The sequence below is a fragment of the Chiloscyllium punctatum genome, chromosome 20 (genome assembly GCF_047496795.1).
Source record: "Chiloscyllium punctatum isolate Juve2018m chromosome 20, sChiPun1.3, whole genome shotgun sequence".
Lineage (NCBI taxonomy): Eukaryota > Metazoa > Chordata > Chondrichthyes > Orectolobiformes > Hemiscylliidae > Chiloscyllium > Chiloscyllium punctatum.
The window spans coordinates 52,797,828-52,820,368 of record NC_092758.1 but is presented as its reverse complement, the minus strand read 5'-3'; positions in this window follow the sequence as shown (position 1 = coordinate 52,820,368).

Here is a 22,541-nt window from a genome sequence, read left to right as displayed (position 1 = left end):
CAAATGCCAAGCAATTCATTGCAACTCAGACATAGCCAAAAAACTGTAAGAGCCAACCAATAGTTACATGAGGTGAGGACTGATCTGTCATCTTTTATTCATGTCCATGTGCCTTTCAAAGACTAGTAATTAATGATCTAATTCTACTTACACTGTGTTATTTATACCCAATGATGGGCAGCTCCATGACATCATCACATACTTTTTTTCAAGGTCCTGCTATCCATACAAAACAGAGTCTTCCAATCATCTCTCCCCTGTGTGTAACACCATTCTTAATTCATGTTTTTTCCAGAACCATAGTGCTCCATTATAACCTTGATCTGGGCTTAGATATAAGAATTAAATCACTAAGGAGCTTCTTTCAACATCAAGATAACATACAATTGTGTGTGCCCTTCAGAACAGAGAAGGTCAAATCAACAACACTCTGATGACTGGAGTTATAACTGATACAAAAGAACATGGCTATCATTGTATTATGTCAATCATCACTGTCCCCACAACACATTTTTTTAAAAGAAGATTTTTTTCCGAAAACATATATCTGTATAAACTTATATGCAGTAAAGTCAGTTTTAAAATTACACCCAGGAAATGAAACTCAGTTGGTTTCCTTCAAGAGATTACCAATCAACACTAACTGCAGCACACTCCGCTTGTAATCACATCACACTGGGATTGCACAGCATGCAGCTGCTTCACTTTGAAGTTCATTCCTTTTGGTGGTTGTACAACCTACTACGTACAGCTCCTAGAAAAATGAGTGAAAGAAACCAAATTAGATGACATTGTCATCATCAATGTAAAATATCTTCTTGTTAATCTAGCACATATTTCAGGTTATTTGAAAATTTGGACAAAAGCAAATGTTAGGATCCAATTTTCACATTGCAGTTTAGAACTGAGTGATGTGAAATTCTGACTATATATACCTAAGCATGGCAACATAATGTTTAAATCATTTTTGAATAATATGACAACATCATCTCAATCTGTTAAAAGAATAAAATGCTTCAATATTTCAATATAACTTTCATTCACGAAATGTTTAAATATTATGTCTGAGCTGAAAAAAAATCAGCAGTACACTTTCAGTATTAAACTAGAAACTCTAAGAATATTTTTAAAGCTTGTTTTCTTTACTGGAAACTGTTATTCAGTGTATTGCTTTATTGGTAAATGTTGTGCCTTTTTCTTCAGTGCCAAGAAAGCTTGATGAAATCAGACTTTGGCTTAAAAGTACTTAGAGTCATAAAGTCATAGAGTTGTACAGCATGGAAACAGATCGTTCAGTCCAACTTTTCCATGCCAACCAGAAATCCTAAATTAATTCAGTACCAACTGCCAGCACTTGGCCCATATTCCTCTAAACCTTTCCTATTCATGAACCCATCCAGATATCTTTTAAATATTGCAATTTTATCAGCCTCCACCACTTCCTCTGGCAGCTCATTCCATACACACACCACCCTTTGAGAGAAAAAAATGCTCCTTAGGTCCCTTTTAAATCTGTTTCCTTTCACGCTAAACTTTTCCCCTGTAGTTCTGGACTCCCCCAACCCAAGGAAAAGATCTTGTCTATTTACCCGATCCATGCCCCTCATGATTTTGCGAACCTCTGTAAGGTCACCTCCCAGCCTCCAACACTCCAGGGAAAAAAGCCCCAGCCTTTTCTGCTTTTCCCTATAGCTCAACCCCTCCAATCCTGGCAACATCCTTATAAATCTTTTCTGAACCCTTTCAAGTTTCACAACATCCTTCCTATAGGAGGGAGACCAGAATTGCAAACAATATTCCATAAGTAGCCTAACCAATGTCCTGTACAGCTGCAACTTTCCAATTCCTATACTCAGTGCTCTGACCAATAAAGGAAAACATACCAAACACCTTTTTCACTATCCTATCTACCTGTGACTCTACTTTCAAGGAACTATGATCCTGCACTCCAAGGTCTCTTTGTTCAGGAATACTCCCCAAGAACGTACTATTAATGTATAAGTCCTGCTAAGATTTGCTTTTCCAAATCGTAGCACCTCGCATTTATCTAAATTAAACTTCATCTGCCACTCCTCAGCCCATTGGCCTATCTGATTAAGATTCTGATCAAGTACTCTGAGTTGTCCTCAAGTTCTTCATTATGATTCTGCAGCTTATGTTTCTCTTCTAACCACTCTATGCACCTGATTTCCATCACATATTCAGATTCCTGCTGTGTCCTCTCTGCTGGGTTTCTTGCATTTGCATATCTTTCAGACTTGTTCGCATTTCTAGCAGTTTGTTGTCAGTCTATAGTAAATCATTCTCGGAATGTTGTACAGGATTAAGCTACATCTGGAGTTTACTAATTTGCAGTCTGAATTCAGCACTGTCATTTTTTTCGTTTTCTCATTTTTCCATTTCAAACATGTTTTATTGAGCTTTCTGGAAATTCACTTCAGTTGCTAGAACTTTCCAAGTTAGCTCTTTTCTTTTCTATCAAGAGCTTTATTTTGACTTTCAATATTGGCTTTGATAATTTCAGTATCTACTATACTCATTTAATTAGTTGGTTATGTTGTGGTAGAGTTATCCAATTGCTACGCTCAATCAGCCTGGTAAGCGCTTTCCCTTCTCCTATCTCTAAGAGCTCTGTTTCAAGATTTCCTTTTAGGAAGGGATGAACATTTGCATTTTTCTTTTTGGCTGGATCAACAGCGGTATGATACTCAAAATCATCCAAACCAACCAACTGTCTCATCATAATCTTCTGGACACATTTGGTACACACCCTTTTTGTTTCTGATTAGAGGACGATTTTCAGACCCTCAGCAAAACCTCCTTCATCTCCTGGTTTACGCTAATTATTTGCAGGTCTTCCCGATATATCTGTCCCAGGATAGCAGGGCCATTTGTTTTAGTGACATAGAATAGTTTATATCCTTTCCTTTCTGTGGCCCTCTGGTTTGGTTTGCTAGCGGCTGTTGAATCTCTCTTCCACCATTTTCTATCAGTGTGACATTCTTCTGTTTTACGGCTTCTTTGTATAATCATTTCCTTTCACATTTCAGGATAATCTGAGCGGAATGATGTTTTTCTGTGCTCTGGTATCAAGGTTTGGTATTTAATTCTCATCTTTCCCCCTACCTGAAGAATTGTGTTAAATTATTTTCCTTGGAAACTGCTGCATCCAGATATTTAATGCCATTTTGTTTTGTTTTCTCATACTCATCATCACCTTTTAGTTATGGATATTTTGAATTCTATCTTCCAGACCGGTAGATGGGGTCAGGGCACATGCGATGCCGCCACGTTCCAGGAAGAATCAGTGGGCTGCACTCCAGGATCAGCTGTTCAGGGTTGCCCCAGAGGATGCAAGGGACCTTCTTTATCTTAATTTGAGTCATCTTTCACTCTGCTCCTCAACACAGGCACACAAATGCAGCAGTTTTCTCATTGGTTTCATTCCTTACAGTGCCAAAAGCGGCAGTAATTAAGTTATAATTTAATGGGACACCCAAACCTTGGTCATTCAAATGCTGTTTGTGACCTAGTTTGGTTTGGATTATATTCAACATGGACTGGTTGGGCTGAGGGGTCTGTTTCCAGGCTGTATATCTCTATTCCTTTTGATTTCCTCTGCTTTTTCAACTCTGTTAACTACCTTTTCCAGCTCCTCTCTTTGTTCTGTACATCCTTTCCTGTGATCAGGCTTTCCACAAGTTCTGCCGTTTGATTTATGTTCAGGATATTTCCTGTTGTCTAAAAACTCATGAAGACATCCAGCTGGACATCTATCAGTCTAGAATTTACTGCTTTTGTTGCATTGACCCTACAGCCTTTCCCAAGCCATTCGGTAGTCAGCACCTTTCTCGATCTGCTTTGGTTTCATGTGATCGGGCAGGATCAATGATATTATGAGTTTGTCTCTTTCAATCACAGCGTTTTGTACGTGAGGATATAAAGTTCCCCCAAATAAGCTGACCTATCAGCATTTTTTTTCAATTTGTATTTCCTTATTCCCCTCTCAATCTTACTAAGAAATTGTCAACAGATTCCTGCTGCTGGCTTTGAAATTCACATTCAGCGAATCCAATAGTTTGACATTATAGAACAGAATCATAGATTCCCTATAGTGTGGAAGCAGGCCATTCAGCCAGTCAAGTCCATACTGACCCTCTGAGGAGCATTTCATCCAGACCAACCCTCCACCCTATCCCTGTAACCATATTTTTTCCATAGCTAGCCTGCATATCCCTGGACACTATGGACAATTTAGTATGACCAATCCACCTAACCTGCACATCTTTGGACACTGCAGATGTTAGCTGAACTTTTACAAAATTTGACCAAATTTCCATTGTCATCTTTTTTTATCTCCCAGCTATTGAAAATATTTAAGTTTTTCTCTCCAGCTCATGAAGGGATATATGTTACCTTTTCCTTTTCACTGGTGCCTTCTAGAAAGTAACTAAACGTCAATCAGCATTATTGGTTAAACTTCTCAAATACTTCTATCGCATTATAAAATTCACCCTCGACTGGACCTGAGTGCGCATTGCCAAGTGCTGGCCAATTTATTTTCACATCATTCACTCAGTTTTGCTTGCTCTCTCTGGGACTGATTAATTCAGTTTTTCTCAATGTAATTCAGCACTTTTTCATTTTATAATGGTTGCATTTTATTCACAAACACCTGCTGTCACCAGATTATATCTTACGGCTCCCAGAAGTTGGAAGTAGTAGTCTGACCGTGAGGGGAGGAATGCAATGATAAAAGAACACCCATGCTCCACGAGTTACACCATTAGTGTAAGTGTTTAAATTTAATCACCAAATTGGCCACTGTTTCACTTTGGTATTGATATTTGGAATAAAAGAGACTTTTACCAGGTTTCTTAAATAAACTCAATTACTTCTCCTGGGGCAGCTAAGTGGCTCAGTGGTGAGCACTGCTGCTTCACACTAACAGGGACCTGGGTTTGATTCCAGCCTCAAGCAATTGTTTGTGTGGAGTTTGCATTTTCCTCCTGTGTTTGCACTGACTTCCTCCTTCAGTTTAAAGATATGTAGGTTAGGTGGATTGGGAATGTGAAATTGCCCATAGTGTCCGGGGTGTGCAGGCTGGGTGGATTAGCTATGGAAATATTGGGATGCTCTTTGGAGGGTTAGTGTGGACTTGATCGACTGAATGCTCTGCTTCCACAGTGTTGGAATTCTATAAAAAATATTCTAAATTAGCAACTTATTTTTAAAAGAAGTAGCAAAACTAGTTAATATCTAAACTCTAATACAGAATTAGAACTATATCGCTTTTTAATCGCAAGCCAGTAGACTTGCATATGTTCAGGATAACAATGGCCGTGGAAAAATTATATTTGAAAAGAATTCTTGATCAAAGAATATATGTTGGGACGTTTTTGCATGCCATCGAGCTTCTTGTTGACAAAGTCAAATTGCCTAATAACTGTGGACAGACAGAGGATTTTTCAAACAAAGCTTCAGTTCAATTGTGGAGAAAGCTGGATTGAAATATTTGAATAGTGATCACAGTTCAACTTTTCTGGATTGGTAAGGTAGCCAAAATACTGAGGTTTTGACTTTGTCAGGTTCCCAAATTTCAACCAGGTAAGAAAGGGAAAGATTTTGTCACCTTATTGCTTCTGCTTTCCTTGCTGACTCTCTAGGTGTTTGGAAATGGAAATCAAATCCAATTACAGTTGCTAGGCAACCCTCAATTCAAAGGCCCCTATAGTCTCTTCCAAAGACTGGTGTCGCAGCAATTAAGGGTAGTAATTTTTTTTATTCCAGGAAGTGTCTAAACAAGGCAATAACTTCCAGTTTTTCTTCCACGTGGTCCATAAATACATATATACAGTCCCAACATGCATCACCTTTTCGACATGTATGTTGGAGCTGACACTAAGTGCATTTCTTGGATCTTAGGATCCCTACAGAATTATCCATCATTCGTTTGGTATAGAGAGTGTAGTGCAGTAGTAAATGCTATGGCATTCTGTCTATCCACATATACCGTTTCAGTTTAGTTCCGAAATTGTTTTGGAGTAATATAACAATATAACACAAACAATGTTTACATACATTGTGGAAAATAACTAATTTTAATTCAGTCCACCAGCAAAATACAACAGGCAGGCAGTAAAAACAGAGGCAATGATTTATACCTTCTGACACTTTACAGGATTTAATTTCAAATTGCTGTTTTTTTTTAGGAGGCACACAAAGGTGTTGAAGTATTGTTTTAAATATGCATGGAGGACTGTACATGACTGCAATTTTTAGTCCTCAAAATGTACCAGGCATGTAGGAAAGCTAATACAACTTCAACAGCAGGTGAAGCTGACAACAAATGATTTCAAGTTTAGAAGGTGCTCAAAACTGGCTATTTTATTTCACTTCTCTGACAACTAGAAAGTGCAGAAGTGCTTTGCTAAGTCTCAAAAGATAACCTCTATCTGGGCTTGGCATATTTACTTTTCCGATGTAACATTTTAGAAAAACCTAACATCGGCAAAATGAAGCAAAAGCAGAAGTTGATGGAGAAACTCAGTTGGTCTGGCTGTATGTATGGAGAAAAAGCAACATTAACATTTCAGGCCTGATGACTGTTCTTCAGGAGAGACAAAAATAAGCAAAATGAACTTGTTGCAAAGAAACTTGCCAATGTGTTTTAAAAGAGCATTCCTCTTTGCAATGATTGTTTTGCATTAATAATGAGTGACTTTTCAGTTCCTCCAAGTCCTGTCAGCAAAGATGTCACATCCTTTCTTGCTGCAACAGTTAAAAATATTAGCAATCACTCATGCTTCTTCTGAGTGAATCTGAAATGGCGAATCTGAAATCCTGAAACTCTGGACAAAAGTTTTTTTTAGTCCTTCAACCAATTGTAGTTTATTTCCAAAATGTGAACATTACTGTGTTATCTTTAACAATCTGATTCAAAGTTTTCTAGAATACTAATTTCCTTCTTCCCTTTCTCTCTCTCTATTTAGCCTTTATGTTTGCATCTTTTTCAGTTCTCTCTTTTTTTCCCCATGTTTTGATTCCTTCACCCTTTCTTACTTACAGACTTTTAAGAATCTCCTCTTTCACCTTCTCTTCATTTACAATCATGAAGATGAAGGTTCCTCATAAATGAGAGTTAGAATCAGCATCACTGTTCAAAAATAAGACATCACTCATTTAAACCAGATGAGGTCGTTTTTGTTTTCTTCTGGCTGCTTGTGCAACTTTGGATTTCTCTTCCTGTTAAGGCAGAAGCTGAAAGCAGTGTTTTTCAATGTTTTCAAAGCAGAGGTTCATAAATTCTTGCTAACCAGAGGGGTGAAAGATTATCAAGCATTCATAGGAACATGGATTTGCGGATTTTTCTTTACTTATTCATGAATGGAGGCAATCCCCATGTATTGCCCATCATACTTGAAAAAGTGATAAACTGTCTACTGGAACCACGTCTAAAATTTTGATATGGTGCACCCAGAATGCCACTGGGAAGGGCGTTCCAGCATTTTTATCCATCAATACTAAAGGACCGGTGATCTAGTTCCAGGTCAGGATGCTGACGGGCTTGCAGGGGAAATTGTAGGTTGTGGTGTTCCCATGTATCTGTTGCTGTTGGCTTTCTCGATGGCAGTGGTCGTATATTTGGAAGGTGCTATCTAAGGAACATTGGTAAATTTCTGCAGTGCATTTTGCAAATGGTACACACTGCTGCCACTGTGCTTTGGTGTTGGAGGGAGTGGACATATTTTTGGAGGTGGTGCCAATCAAGTGGGCTGCCTTGTCCTGGATACTGTCAAGCTTCTCGAGTGTTTTTGGAGCTGGATTCATCCAGGCAAATGAGGATTATTCCATCACACTCCTGACTTGCAGATCTCATAGATGGCAGATAGACTTTAGGGAATCAGGAGGTCAATTACTCATTACAATATTCATTACATTCAGTAATGACAATGCCATCAAGGCTAGATTAACACTTGCTGGAGATGGTTATTGTGTGGCCCACAAGACTTACGACTTTTCAGAAAAAGCCTGGATATGTTCTTGTCTTGCTGCATTTGGACATGGATTGCTTCCTTATCAGAGGAGGCATGAAAACTGCTGACCATCATTCAGCCACAAACACAACCTTCAGGAACTCCTGTAGGGATGACTGGAACTGAGATGACTGACATTCAAGAGCCATAGGCATCCTTTGTGTTGCTTCACCAACAGAGAGTTTTCAGATTGAGTCTAATTTTGCTTGGGCTCCTTGATGCCACACTCAATCAAATGTAGTCTTGAAGTTATAGTCAGTCACCCCAGCTGACCTCATATTTACAGTTAGGTTAGCCATGATCTTGTTAACTAGTGGAGCTGAATGACCTGTTTCTTATTTGTATGTTTCTGTTGTATTCTTTCCTCCCTTTTTTAGTTTTATCTTTTGCTTCTCCCTGGTCTCCTGCCTCTCGCACTAATCTTGTTCACCACTTCTATTTTTTACCTTCTTTTCATTGTATCACTAGGATGAGGGAGTGGGAGTAGGAAACAGAATGAAGTGAAGTGGTTGACTAATCACAAAATAGTTTGGCTGAGACAGGTCAGGAACATTGATTATAACATAGAGAGCAAAGAAAGAACACTTGTTGGCTATTCTTCACAAGGTTTGAAACAAGGCAGAAAGAAGAAATTGAATCAGCCAGACCGAATATGGACAGTATAGGAGAGAAGAGATCGGCTGCTATGGTTACAACTACACTGAATTGGAAGAACTTAGGCAGAAAGTTCAATTTTGTTTTGTTTGTTTTCAAAGATGTAGTAATTTCAGTGCAAATTTACATTTGAAATTTAAAATGTGAACTTGTTACAAGTTGGCCACTCTGTATCTTGCTGATCTTGATTATTACTAAAGTACAGGAGAAAGTGAGGACTGCAGACGCTGGAGACCAGAGTTGAAAAGTGTAGTGCTGGAAAAGCGCAGTAGGTCAGGCAGCATCTGAGGAGCAGGAGATTTGGCGTTATAGGCATAAGCCCTTCTTCAGAAATGAGGCTGGTGTGCCAAGTGGGCTGAGATAAAAGGTGGGAGGGGAATTTGGGGGGAATTCCCAGTGCCCCTCCCCTAAATTCTCCCCCCTTCCACTTTTATCTCAGCCTGCTTGGCACACCAGCCTCATTCCTGAAGAAGGGCTTATGCTCGAAACATCGATTCTCCTGGCCTGCTGAGCTTTTCCAGCACTACACTTTTTAACTATTACTAAAATACAGACTACCATTGACTACTGTTTTTTTAAAATCCTTGCTACATGTTTAACTAGTCCATCAGACTCATAGTATATTTTTGCTGACTGCTAAACAAATAGTCAGAATTACTCTCAACTGGACTTGTATATGATATATAGGCATTTGTTCCAAAGTTTGCTTCATTTTGCTTTCCCTCCTATTATTTACCTCCATAACACAAAATAGAATCAATCAATCCTTTTCATTTTGCTTACTCCTGGCTTTCAGTTGTAAAGACACTATTTCTGTGTGATAATAAATCATCAAGATTGTTGTCTGCAACTGAATGGCGTCAGCCCCTAATTTTTGGTGAGATAAAATTGTGACGGCAATGATTAAATATGTTGTGATTTGCTCTTTGACAAGAATGATACAATAATATGAAAGATAACGTTTCTCCAGCTTGGCAGTAACAATATTGTGTGCACATAGTTACTGTCAAAGCCCTCTTTACACCCACACAGAGCACGATTCAGCCCATGGATGTTAACAGCTTGTATTGCAGCTATGGGATTTTGAAGCTATTTTTCAGCAGCTGTTACCATATTATTTTTAATTTTAAAACCTTTCTGCAAGATGCCATAAGATGACCTACGGTATGGTATGGCTGCATTCATATTCAGTTGTAACAAAGAACATTTAACAGTTTCTGTTGGACTACTCTTTACTCCAGAGCTATTTTTCATACTGCACCATTGAATACTTATTGGTTGCAGAATTAGATAATGAATGAACTGCAGCTTAAGCTCCCACAGTACACAATGACAGCATTTTTTCTAAAATTACCGTAAAAGCCACTAATGAATGTACTTCAATCAATTGTATTAACCTTTTATTTTGGCAATTTTTAAAATTCTGCAAAATTAGGTGTTTGCAGGTCAGAATTAAATACAACCACTTTGCAAGATTATACACCAAGAAACAGCAAAGTCCTTTTTAAAGGCTCAGAAATTGACTTTTATGTTCCATTTATTCGAGTATAATTTAATGTTCCTTTGAAGGTACTCCATAGTTATCTATTTTTTTTTAAATTTAACTATTATCACATTGCTCATTTCACTCTCAAACACTTGAGGAATCATTGCTGCTCCAAAATTCCTCTCTTCTATAAAGACCAATGCAATGTATTTACGAAACACATTTTCACATTTCTGTGCAAATTCACAAGCTTCTCCTCTCAGGTCACACCTTTTTGTTAATGATACACTTTATATCGATGATTTGTAAAGTACTCAATCATTCCTTCTGATGTCTTCTGATGTTTTTTCCTCACAATCCCCTTTGCTTTCCTGATCCTGTGCTTAACCTCATTTTTTTTTTCCTTAGTTTCTCATACCTCTGTTATTGATTTTAATTATTATTTAAACCTGTTTCTTCATTTTAATCTACACTTATCCTTTTCATATCTTTATGGCATCATACAACTATTTGTAGACTCAGTTTTGATGATCTGTACTTCTTCTACAGGAGGTCCTCTGTTGCACTGGTTGTCTCCACCTTCAGGCAAGAGGTCTGAGTTCAAGTTCCATGGCAAGACTGGTTGGCCATGGAAAGTGAGCTTGTAATATGGCCAAACAAGTTGATTGTCAGCCTGCACTCCTTCCAGTATGCCTGAAGATGGCTGGTAAGGGCAGGCTAGTGTCCTGGTCAAGTAGCCAGCAGAAATCTTGGCAAACCACTGCAGTATTTTGTCTTTTAGTATGGCTTGTCCAATGGGACTCTAAAGCCAGCTCCTGGAAATGAGGGCAAGATGACTAATTCTGTAAATTTTTAATTGTTCTAAAGAGAATGTACTACTTTATCCTACCAACTTTTCATTCCACTATACCTCAACCAACGTTCCCCTCAACTTTCTAAAATTTGACCTAATCTCGTAATATTCTACCTTTCATGCTGTCCTTTGTAGATGGGTTGTAAACCATATCACATTGAAAACCCTGTTCCTAATTTAACTTAGCTGCCTGATTTCTGTCATGAAATATAATCAAATCAAGCAACACCTCACTGGAGAAGGAGATTCCACAAACATCTGCGTTCTTATTAACAGAAGACTCCAGCCCATCCGTGAAAAAGATGTTCAAGTGGATAATTCATCTCAACCTCCTCTTGTGCGCCTCAGCATCACAGATGCTAGTCTCCAACCAATTTGATTCACTCCACATGATAACAAGGAACAGCTGGAGGCACTGTTTACTGCACAGGTTTTGTTCCTTGACATCATTTTGACGATAATTCTGAAGACTTGTGCTCCAGAACTAGCTGTATTACTAGGCCAAGCTTTTCCAGTACAGTTGCAATATTGGCATTTAACTAACAATGTGGAACATTGCTCGGACATTTCATGTCCAGGAAAAGCAGACCAAGTCGAATCCGACCAATTATAACTCACAGTCCAGGCTTGATCCTGAGCAAACAGGTGGAAGGGGTCATTGACTGTGTTACCAAGCAGTACTTGCAAAAGAATAACCTGCTCACTGATGCTCAGTCTAGTTCCACCAGAGCCACTCCACTCCAAACCCCATTACAACCTTGGTTTAAACTTGAACAAAACAGCTGAATTCTAGTTGTTAGATGAGAATGACTATCTTTAATATTGTGGCAAAGAAGACTGAAACTACTGTCATTGAGAGTCTGAGAGGAAATGTTCCCCTGGTTGGAGTCGCTCCTCAAACAACAGAAGATGGCTATGGTTTGTTAGATGTCAATCATCTCCACCCCAAGACATCTCTATAGGAATTCCTCAGGGTGATGTCTCGGGCCCAATATCTTCAGATACTTCATCAATGGCCTTCTTTCCATTATCAGGTCAGAAGTAGGGATGCTGAAGATGGCGGGGGGAGATGCCTTCATGATCTACTCTGGTCTATGACCTGTAGGTCGACCCACAGTGCTGTTAAGGAAGGAATTCCAGGATTTTGAAGCAAGCTTGAAGGAATAGCTATACATTTCCAAGTCAGGATGGTGAGTAGCTTGGAAGGAAATTTTGCAGGTGTTGATGTTCCCATGTATCTGATGGCCTTGTCCTTCCAGATGAGATGAGTATGCACATGTAACAAGCTCAAAGTCCACCTATAAAATAAACGATATTAGCATATGAATATATGATGTAGGGTGTGATTGAAATAATGAAAATGCAACATCAACCATTAACACTCAAATTTAGGCAATTAGTTAGAAAGGGGCAGACTAAGATGTGACCATTGAGGATGCGTGCAGAATCACGCTTCCCTCCCTGCCCAGCCCAACTAATTATTTGGGTTTGATAGCAGCACCTGCATGGTATGATTCACTCAGTCAGTAGGTTCACTTGTTTGTAGATCAAATTGCAGGGTGGCACTGTGGCTCAGTGGTTAGCACTGCTACCTCACAGTACCAGGGACCTGGGTTCGATTCCAACCTCAGGCAACTGACTGTGTGGCCTTTGCACATTCTCTCTGGTTTCCTCCCACAATCCAAAGATGTGCAGGATAGGTGAATTGGCCATGCTAAATTGCGAATGGTGTTCAGGGATGTGTAGGTTTGGAGTAAATGTAGAGTATTATGGTCGGGGAATGGGTCTGCGTGGGTTACTCTTCGGACGGTCAGTGTGGACATGTTGGGCCAAATGGCTTGGTCCACACTGTATGGATTGTGTGATTCTATTTGGTATGCTTGCCTTTATTAGTGAATGCATTGAGTATTGGAGTTGGGCAAAAGGGTTGTGGCTGTGCAGGGCATTGGCGAGGTGACTTTTGGAATGCTGGGTGCAATCCTGGCCTCTCTGCTATTGGAAGGATGTTGTGAAATTTGGAAGGGTTCAGAAAAGATTTACAAGGATATAGCTAAGGTTAGAGGGTTTGAGCTATAGGGAGAGATTGAATACACTGGGGCTGTTTTCCCTGAAAGTGTCGGAGGCTGAGGGATGACCTTATAGAGGTTTATAGAATCATGAGGAGCATGGATAGGATAAATAGACAGGGTATTTTCCCTGGAGTCTAAAACTAGAGGACATAGGTTTAAAGTGAGAGGAGAAAGATTTAAAAGGGACTTAAGGGGCAACGTTGTTATGCAGAGAGTGGTGTGTGTATGGAATGAGCTGCCAGAGGAAGCAGTGGAGGATGGTACAATTATAACACTTAATAGGTATCTGGATAGGTATATGAATAGAAAGGGTTTAGAGGGATATGAGCAAATGGGATGAGATTAATTTAGGATATTTGGATGAGTAGAATCTAAGGGTCTGTTTCTGTGCTGAATATCTCTATGACTGTATGACTTTATGTGTGTAGATGGGAGGGAGGAAGGTGCTTACTGCAGGCAAGAAAATGCAAGCTATTATTTTTCAAGTTCTGACAGTCCTTGAGTTGTTAGATTAAATTGAAGCCTGACTGTTTCACTGTTGTCAACAAAGTTTGTCGACCTTGCATTCTGAGTGGTTATACAGGTTGTTCTGCAGTAATGCGCGTTTTGTTAATTTTAATTTTTGCTGTAACTGTAATTGACAAATTGGGGACACTGTTTCTAAAGTGCTAACTTTTAAAATGGGTGTTGGCTGTAACACAATTATATCACCAATACTTTAAGCGTTGTTTTGAAAGCATGATTTTTCTATAATGCAGGGTGCACAAGAACGCAACCATCATGTTATAGAAGAACTACCTGTATACAGTTGCCTTTGTCTCCCAGCAGTCATCCCTGTGAGGCATCATGCCTTGAAATGAGGTGGGAAATGAGATGATTGAGGGTGCAGTGCCACTGTAGCATGAGAATGTGCTGGAACACCGACACAGAACTGTGTCTTCTGCTGAAGCATCACATGAGAGCTGAAAGGGTGGTTGAGAATCCTATTGCCAATGACCATGAAGGGGACAAAGTCTACCCTCTGTAACAATGGTGGATGACTCCATTACACAATCACCAGACCGAGGCTGAGCATAGATCCAATGCGGTCTGTATTACCACCAGAGCTATCATGGAGCAAACAATAGACCCTAAAGGTGAAGTTCTGATGCTTGGATAACCCATGGGCCCTTGCAGCACATTACAGATAGTTCTAGCTTGCTGTGCTCTGAACATTTGGAGCAGGCAAAGAGAGGACGTGATGGATACTGAAGAACTGGGTGAGTAGCAGCAGTCTTCTAAGGAGAAAGATGAAAATTTAAGTTAGAAGAAACATCAGCAGTGGCATGATAGACCACTGAAGCTGGAGAGTGGTGAACGTTGTGCCCCTGTTCAAAAAAGGGAGTAGGGATAACCCCGGGAATTACAGGCCAGTTAGTCTTACTTTAGTGATAGACAAAGTAATGGAAAGGGTACTGAGGGATAGGATTCATGAGTATCTGGAAAGACACTGCTTGATTAGGGATAGCCAGCACAGATTTGTGAGGGGTAGGTCTTGCCTTACAAGTCTTATTGAATTCTTTGAGGAGGTGACCAAGCATGTGGATGAGGGTAGAGCAGTGGATGTAGTGTACATGGATTTTAGTAAGGCATTTGATAAGGTTCTCCATGGTAGGCTTATGCGGAAAGTCAGGGGCCATGGGATAGTGGGAAGTTTGGCCAGTTGGATAGAGAACTGGCTAACCGGTCAAAGTCAGAGAGTGGTGGTAGATGGTAAATATTCAGCCTGGAGCCCAGTTACAAGTGAAGTTCCACAGGGATCAGTTCTGGGTCCTCTGCTGTTTGTAATTTTTATTAATGACTTGGAAGAGGGAGTCAAAGGGTGGGTCAGTAAATTTGCAGATGATAAGAAGATTGGTGGAGTTGTGGATAGTGAGAAGGGCTGTTGTCAGCTGCAAAGGGACTTAGATATGATGCAGAGCTGGGCTGAGGAGTGGCAGATGGAGTTCAAACCTGTCAAGTGTGAGGTTGTCGATTTTGGAAGGACAAATAAGAATAAGGGTTAACGGTAGGGTTCTTAGGAAGGTGGAGGAGCAGAGGGATCTTGGGGTCTATGTTCATAGATCTTTGAAAGTTGCCACTCAGGTGGATAGAGCTTGTAAGAAGGCCTATGGTGTATTAGTGTTCATGAGCAGAGGGATTGAATTCAAGAGTCGTGAAGTGATGTTGCAGCTGTATAGGGCCTTGGTAAGGCCACATTTGGAATACTGTGTGCAGTTCTGGTCGCCTCATTTTAGGAAGGATGTGGAAGCTTTGGAGAGAGTGCAGAGGAGATTTACCAGGATGTTGCCTGGACTGGAGAATAGGTCGTACGAGGATAGGTTGAGAGTGCTAGGCCTTTTCTCATTGAAACAGAGAAGGATGAGGGGTGACTTGATAGAGATTTATAAGATGATCAGAGGAATAGATAGAGTAGACAGTCAGAGACATTTTCCCCGGTACAACAGAGTGTTACAAGGGGACATAAATTTAAGGTGAAGGGTGGAAGGTATAGGAGGGATGTCAGGGGTAGGTTTTTTACCCAGAGAGTGTTGGGGGCATGGAATGCGCTGCCTATGGGAGTCGCAGAGTCAGAATCATTGGTGACCTTTAAGCGGCAATTGGATAGGTACATGGATAGGTGCTTAAGCTAGGACAAATGTTCGGCACAACATCATGGGCCGAAGGGTCTGTTCTGTGCTGTATTGTTCTATGTTCTATGAAGCATTGGATACAAGAAGCTGGACAGGACTTAATTGACAGCTATTCCAATCAATCTGAATTGGGTGAAATTATCAGTAATTAACAAAATTTGTTGTTGCTCCAAACCAATTTAGTGCAGATTTGCTATATTGCCTCTAATGTAACTATTCATAAATAAATAATCTTTAATAAATTTGGCAAGCAAAATTGAACACAGTGCTCTAGATGTGATGTCACCAAAGCCCTGTACAATCTTAGTAACACTTCTTTCCTCCTGTATTTCTATCCAATTTGTAATAAATTCCAACATCCCTTTAGCCTTCCTAGCTGCTTGCTGAACCGGAACACTTTTTTGTGTTCCATGTATCTTTACATTCAAGTGCCTTTGAACATTTGCTCCTACAAGTTTCATGACTTTAAAAAACAGTTTTGGTTTCCCAATATTATGAGTAAAGTGAATAAGTTTACACTCCATCTGTCATCTTGTCAGTCATTCACTTAAACTATCTAGATAGCTTTACAACCTCTCTGTCCTCCCCACAGCTTACCTTTGCATTTAGCTTGGTATCACCAGGAAACATCAGAAATCATTACTTTGTGTCTTCATCTATGTCATGAATATTAAACATAAATCTCAAAGCTCATATATCCACTATCTCTGCAGCTTTCTCTGTTAGAAAGCTAGGATGTAGGCAATAGCTTCTGGGGATTTGGCAGAGTTTAGTTCCTTGAGTTTCTCCATTGCTTTTTCTCTGACATTAATTTTCCTAGTTTGATTATTGTTTTAACCCCAAGGGGAGAGTCAATTTGAAGTATGAAATTTATTTGCAAAGTGAAGACAGACTCACAATATTTAATCAATGCCTTTGTCATTTCTTTATCCCCATAATCATTTCTTCTCTCTGCTGCCAAGGGATAATTGATTATTTTAGCTAAACTCTCACTTTTTAAATAACGATCAAAACTCTTCCAGTCTGCTTTTATGTTTCTGATTTACTTGATGTTCTATTTTCCCCATTCTAAATACCTTTTTGGTGAACCTTTGTTGTTTTCTAAAACATTCCCAATTTTCAGCAAATGTTGAGAAGATTTGTAGCTCAGGTTGAGATTCTGGAGGTAGGTTTGCTCGCTGAGCTAGAAGGTTCATTTTCAGACATTTCATCACCATTCTAGGTAACATCTTCATTGAGCCTCCAGACAAAGCATCGCTGATGATTCCTGCTTTCTATTCATATTTTTGGATTTCTTTCTGTTGGTGATGTCATTTCCTGTTCTTTTTCTCAGGTGGTGATAATTTGGGTCCAAGTCAATGTGTTTGTTGACGGTCCAAAACGGAACTCTATCAAAAAACACATTGACTTGGACCCGATTTACAACTCCCTGAGAAAAAAGAACAGGAAATGGCATCACCAACCCAAAGAAACCCAAACATATAAATAGAAAGCAGGAACCATCAGCAATGCTTTGTCCATACCTCACTGAAGATGCTACCTAGGATGGTGACAAAATGTCTGAAAATGATCCTTCCAGCTCAGCAAGCAAACCTACATCCATTCCCAATTTTTAGATTTACTACTGTTTTTTGGAATATTTTTAATCTAATATCATCCTTAACTTGCTGAGCAAGTCATAGATGGATCTTTCTTACTGAGTTATTTTTTGTTGAATGTACTTTTGAATTTTTCTTCCTTTTCCCTTATTTTTTATTTACTGGCATACCTTATTTTAGTTTATTCACTTAATCAAACTTGAACTGTCCAACCTCCCTCCCATGTGTAACTAATACAATATTTAAATTTAAAATTCGGGAGTAATGAGGGGAGGATTTGTTATTTTGAAACTAACTTGGAATTCTGAAGGAGGTTTCTGAAGATACTGGACCCGATTCATTAATTCTGCTTTGTCCCCAGAGATGCTGCCAGACCTGCTGAGTTTTCTGCATTTGCTATGGAATTCAATGAGGACATAATACCTATTTCCAGTGGATACTTTATTATAACATTAGTAGTTAACTGTACTTAATTTCATAATATTAGATCTAAGATAGCTTTATCCTTATATGGGTTCACGCTGCATTCCTGTAATTGTCAAAAATTATTCAAGAACCTCATCTGCCAGGCAATGCTGGGCAATTTAATTTTCCCAATCAAATGAAGATTAAAGTCCTCTATAATCATTAAATCACTTTTGTTAGAATCTCCAATAATTTATTGTTTAATGCTATATTCAACAATGTAATTATAGTTGGAGAGCCTATGAACTATTTCCACAACTGTTTTATGTTATTATTACTGATTTCCACCCATACAGTTTCTCCTTCATGATATTCTGAAGTCAGATTTTTTTTTCACTAATGTCCTTATGTCATCTTTTATTATCAGCATTACTTGTCACCTTTTGCCATTTTATCTGTTTTTCTGCAATAGTGTACCCTGGAATATTTACTTCCCAACTTTGATTGCTTTGTAATTATGTCTCTGCTATGGTGGCAATAGCAATATTATTTTCCTATATTTGAGCTATTAGCTCTCATCTATCATATTGCAGATGCTCCATGCATTTGGAAAAAGAGCATCAAATTTTGTGTTTTGACTTCTATTCCCAAAAAAAAATCTTGATTTGCTACATTTCAATTTTTATTACACTCTTTATCCCTTCCTGACCAATCTCCTTGGCTTTACCCACAATGCTATATTTTACTAATGCCTTTCCCTTCTGAATTTCTAAATGTCTCCTTACACATACCTTCACATCCCCATTACAAACCAGCTTTAGATAAAAGCCCTGCTCATAACCCAAGTTTTATGATTGGCCAGGGTGCTAGTCCACATTAAGTTTAAGTAGAGCCTGTCCAGTGAATAGCTTAATCTTTTCTGATTCCATTTACAGAACATCATTATTGGTTTTGTGTATATCACTTGATCTCATATTAAACACAACAGCTGGATCTTCCCCCTTCCATTTCATATTCCCCACCAGCTACAAGGCAATGTCCTGGCATCAGGTGTGTAGCATGATTTTTGGAGCTCCCAATTATGGTTGCAAACAGGAACATTTATTTCCTTGACTGTACTGTCTCCAAGCACTAACACAATCTTCTATGCTCTCCCCAGTTGATTGACATGGCCCCATAACTATTCACTCATCCATCATGCAGTTCCTCTCCTCATCCATATATATAGCAAGCATCTCGTATCTGTTAGACAAGGATGATTGCTGAGGTTCCTCAATTGCAACCTATTGATTCTCCCTATCTGCCATACTTTCTCTCCAGCACCATCACCACCAACCATACCTCTCCCCGACCCTGACCAATTGCCCTCTCTAAGGGTTTTGACTTGCCTAAGGTGTGTGACTACTCCCCGGATGTGTCAAAGTGCCTACACTTAGCCTTTAGTTCAATAATTGTGAGGCAAAGCTTTTCTACCTGCTTATATTTCCTGCAGAAGTGTTTGTCCTGAATCACACAGTGGTGTCAAAGAAACCCCACATTCTACAGTCTCAACATATCACCTACCTGGCCTGGGATGGGACCATTTGCCACAGCAGATTCGCCATCAACGATTAGCCACTGCCCTTTGACCACTGAGGACGCTTTAGCCACAGCCCATTGGCCACTGAAGACGATTCGCCACCACAAGTAAGTCGTATATTTTGAATATTGGTGGTATAAAAAATTGTCGTTATATTGGTTAAGGTAGTGTTTGAGTTGTTTCAGTAACGACTTATTTTCGTTACAAGAGAGTTTTATGTGAGATTGTTCTTGAATACGGTGAAAGAGATTGTTTGGAAAGTCTTAGAGGGATAGTGCATAACTGTCAAATGAACTGAAATTTCATTGTTTAATATTAATGTGAGATTTTACTGCCATTATAAAGATTTTTAAAATATATTTCCTTTTTCTGGTTAAAGTTTGTAACTCATTTTTATATATAAACCAATAAAATGGTATTTATTTTACTTTTTTTTAATCAATATGTAGTATGTAGTTGTATAAATAAAGGGAACTAACAAGTATGAAAGAACAGGCAGGAGGGAAAACAATCAGTACATACATATATTTCCGGTGGCGAATAGTTTCCAGAGGTCAAACGACCCCAGTGGAGAAACGCTGGTAGCGAACTGGCAGTGACTAATCATCAGCGGCAAATCTGCCGTGGCGAATCGTTACCAACCCTACCTGGCCATCTTCATTGTGTCTATTTTTATTATATTATCTTAATTAATTTCTTATTAATAAACTCAACTAATCCTGATAAGCTTTATTACTGCTAGTAAAACTTTGTAATATCATCTAAAAACTTTACAATTACTAATAAATTACTTAAATTTGAAAGACAAGCAGACAAAATGCTCACTAATCAACCACTTAGCAACCCCCTGCAATGGCACATCTTGCCTTTTTTTCAGAACAGAACATGGAGTAAACTGCTGAGTTCTTTTAAACTGGTTCATCATGCACTGTGTTCTTTTGAACCCAAAATCGAAGTAATAATCATTTGTACCCCACCCTCATGACACCAAATTCCCTTACTCAGCAAATTCACAAGTTCACACTGTGTCTCGCTTCATGCAGTGACTAGCTGTTGTCTTTGTGCTTGCTTACTAAGGGAAAATGTGAGGACTGCAGTTGCTGGAGATCAGAGTCGAGACTCTAGTGCTGGAAAAGCACAGCCAGTCAGGCAGCATCCGAGGAGCAGGAGAAGAGCTTTTGCCCGAAACATCGATTCTCCTGCTCCTTGGATGCTGCCTGATCGGCTGTGCTTTTCCAGCATCCCACTCTCGACTCTGATCTCTAGCATCTGCAGTCCTCACTTTCTCCTAGTTGATTTAAACCCTACTGTGAAGCGTCTTCCAAGGATGTCTACCTTGAAGAAGTTCTCTTCCTTCCATTCCTGATGAACAGCTTATGCCCAAAATGTTGATTCTCTGCTCCTTGGATGTGGTCTGACCGGCTATGCTTTTCCAGCACCACACTCTCCACTCTGCTTGCTTACTAAGCCAATATTTTGATTTTACAATCAGCTTTTTAAGATTTGTGGTGCACACCTTGGATGAGGTTATAGGTGTTGGATATACTGTGATCAGCAACATAATTCTGGTGTGAACTGACTGTGAACATGCTGCTCAACACATTGGACCTTATGCCCATTTACAACTGTTCAAGAGATATAGCAAGATCAGATTTATAAGCCAAGATGCTTTTCTTTAATGAATAAAGGGCTGCTGAATTCTTGACTCTGGATGATGAGCTATTATTCTGAAAGTGACATGTCAGTCAGCACAGTTGGTACAGAGATTAAGGTGAATTAATTGACTTTGTTAGTATCTGGATGTTGTGTTAATTCCATCTCAGTACTATACTTCACTGCATGCTTGAAAAGAAAAATGTTAAGACAATTGTGAGGGAGCTGAGGCCAGGTGGCACAGTAATTTGTGCTGTAGCAAATAGACATACGGTTGTTGCTACACAAATGACAGACAATGGTAACAAAATCAGTTTCAGACATAAGCACAACATTTTAAAATTTGAAATTCAAATTGATAAATGGTTATGAGAGCTTTTCATAACCTATTTCAGCTCGAATTCTGTATTGTGGCACCTGTAAGTACCATTCAAAATGAATATTTTTCAGGTAAAAGGTTATGGCAATATTGGTGAAGGAGACAGGAGAACACAAGAAGAAGAAATACACTAAAATAGTACCAATATGAAGCCTTTAGCCGTCTGTTGTAAAATTGTTAGCAGATTTTTCACAACAGTTGTCCACAAATACAGAACTGTATGTTTCTACAGAATACAGCAAAATAGGAAAGCCTGGGGTGCACAGATTCTGATTGTGTTTCTGATTGCTTTTAGTACAACCCATTTACCAAAGCAACAGCAGAAATGGCAGGACATTCAATATTAAATCCATCTGTTCTAACAGTTGTGAAGCTCATTTTCACCATGTCATAACTTGTTTAACCAGTAAATGGGGACTGTCATTGAAGCACTAGTTTTCTTAGACTTGGATTGTACTTGCAGCCTGTTTCCATTACTGAAATCCCAAAGAATTTAACCTTTTGACTTCACAGGAACACATTTCTCACCAAAAGATATCCATTTCCATGCATTATCCCTTGCAAGATAAAAACTAAAATTACCCTGAAAGCCTCCACGTATCCTGCAAAGCCAAGAAAAAAATATTTTCTGGCCTTTGATTTTATCTATTGGAGTATTTGAGATTGGACAACTGCTAATCTTTATTGCATGCTCCTGAAGTCTATTCCTGGCACTGACAATTGTTGTTTTGGCATTGTTGGACAGACAGACAGGGATTGTAGTTTAGCAAAAACTGCATGATCCTGCAATTCCTACATCCCTCAACTGGGCCCACCATTTTACAGGGATGGGAGATAGAAGGAATCTTCTACTTTTCACATCTGCAGGTCATGGAGTGATTGCTGATATTAGGGTGCAATAGCCTTCAGTCAGCTTTACCTTTCATTGGTGGTATGTCCACAACCTGATCTCTACCTGTTAGATCAATCAGGTCCCAGTTGAGTTCAACAGCTTATAAAGTCTTTGAACTTTACTGTGAATATTAATGTTTTATAAGGATATAAAGAAAGTTTCATGTAGTGAATAAGTTTTTAGCAATGACGGTCTTCTTTTTATTAAGTAGAGCTCTTCAATAGATACTGATATTTCATCTCAGTATGAGTCCTGTGGTTCTCTC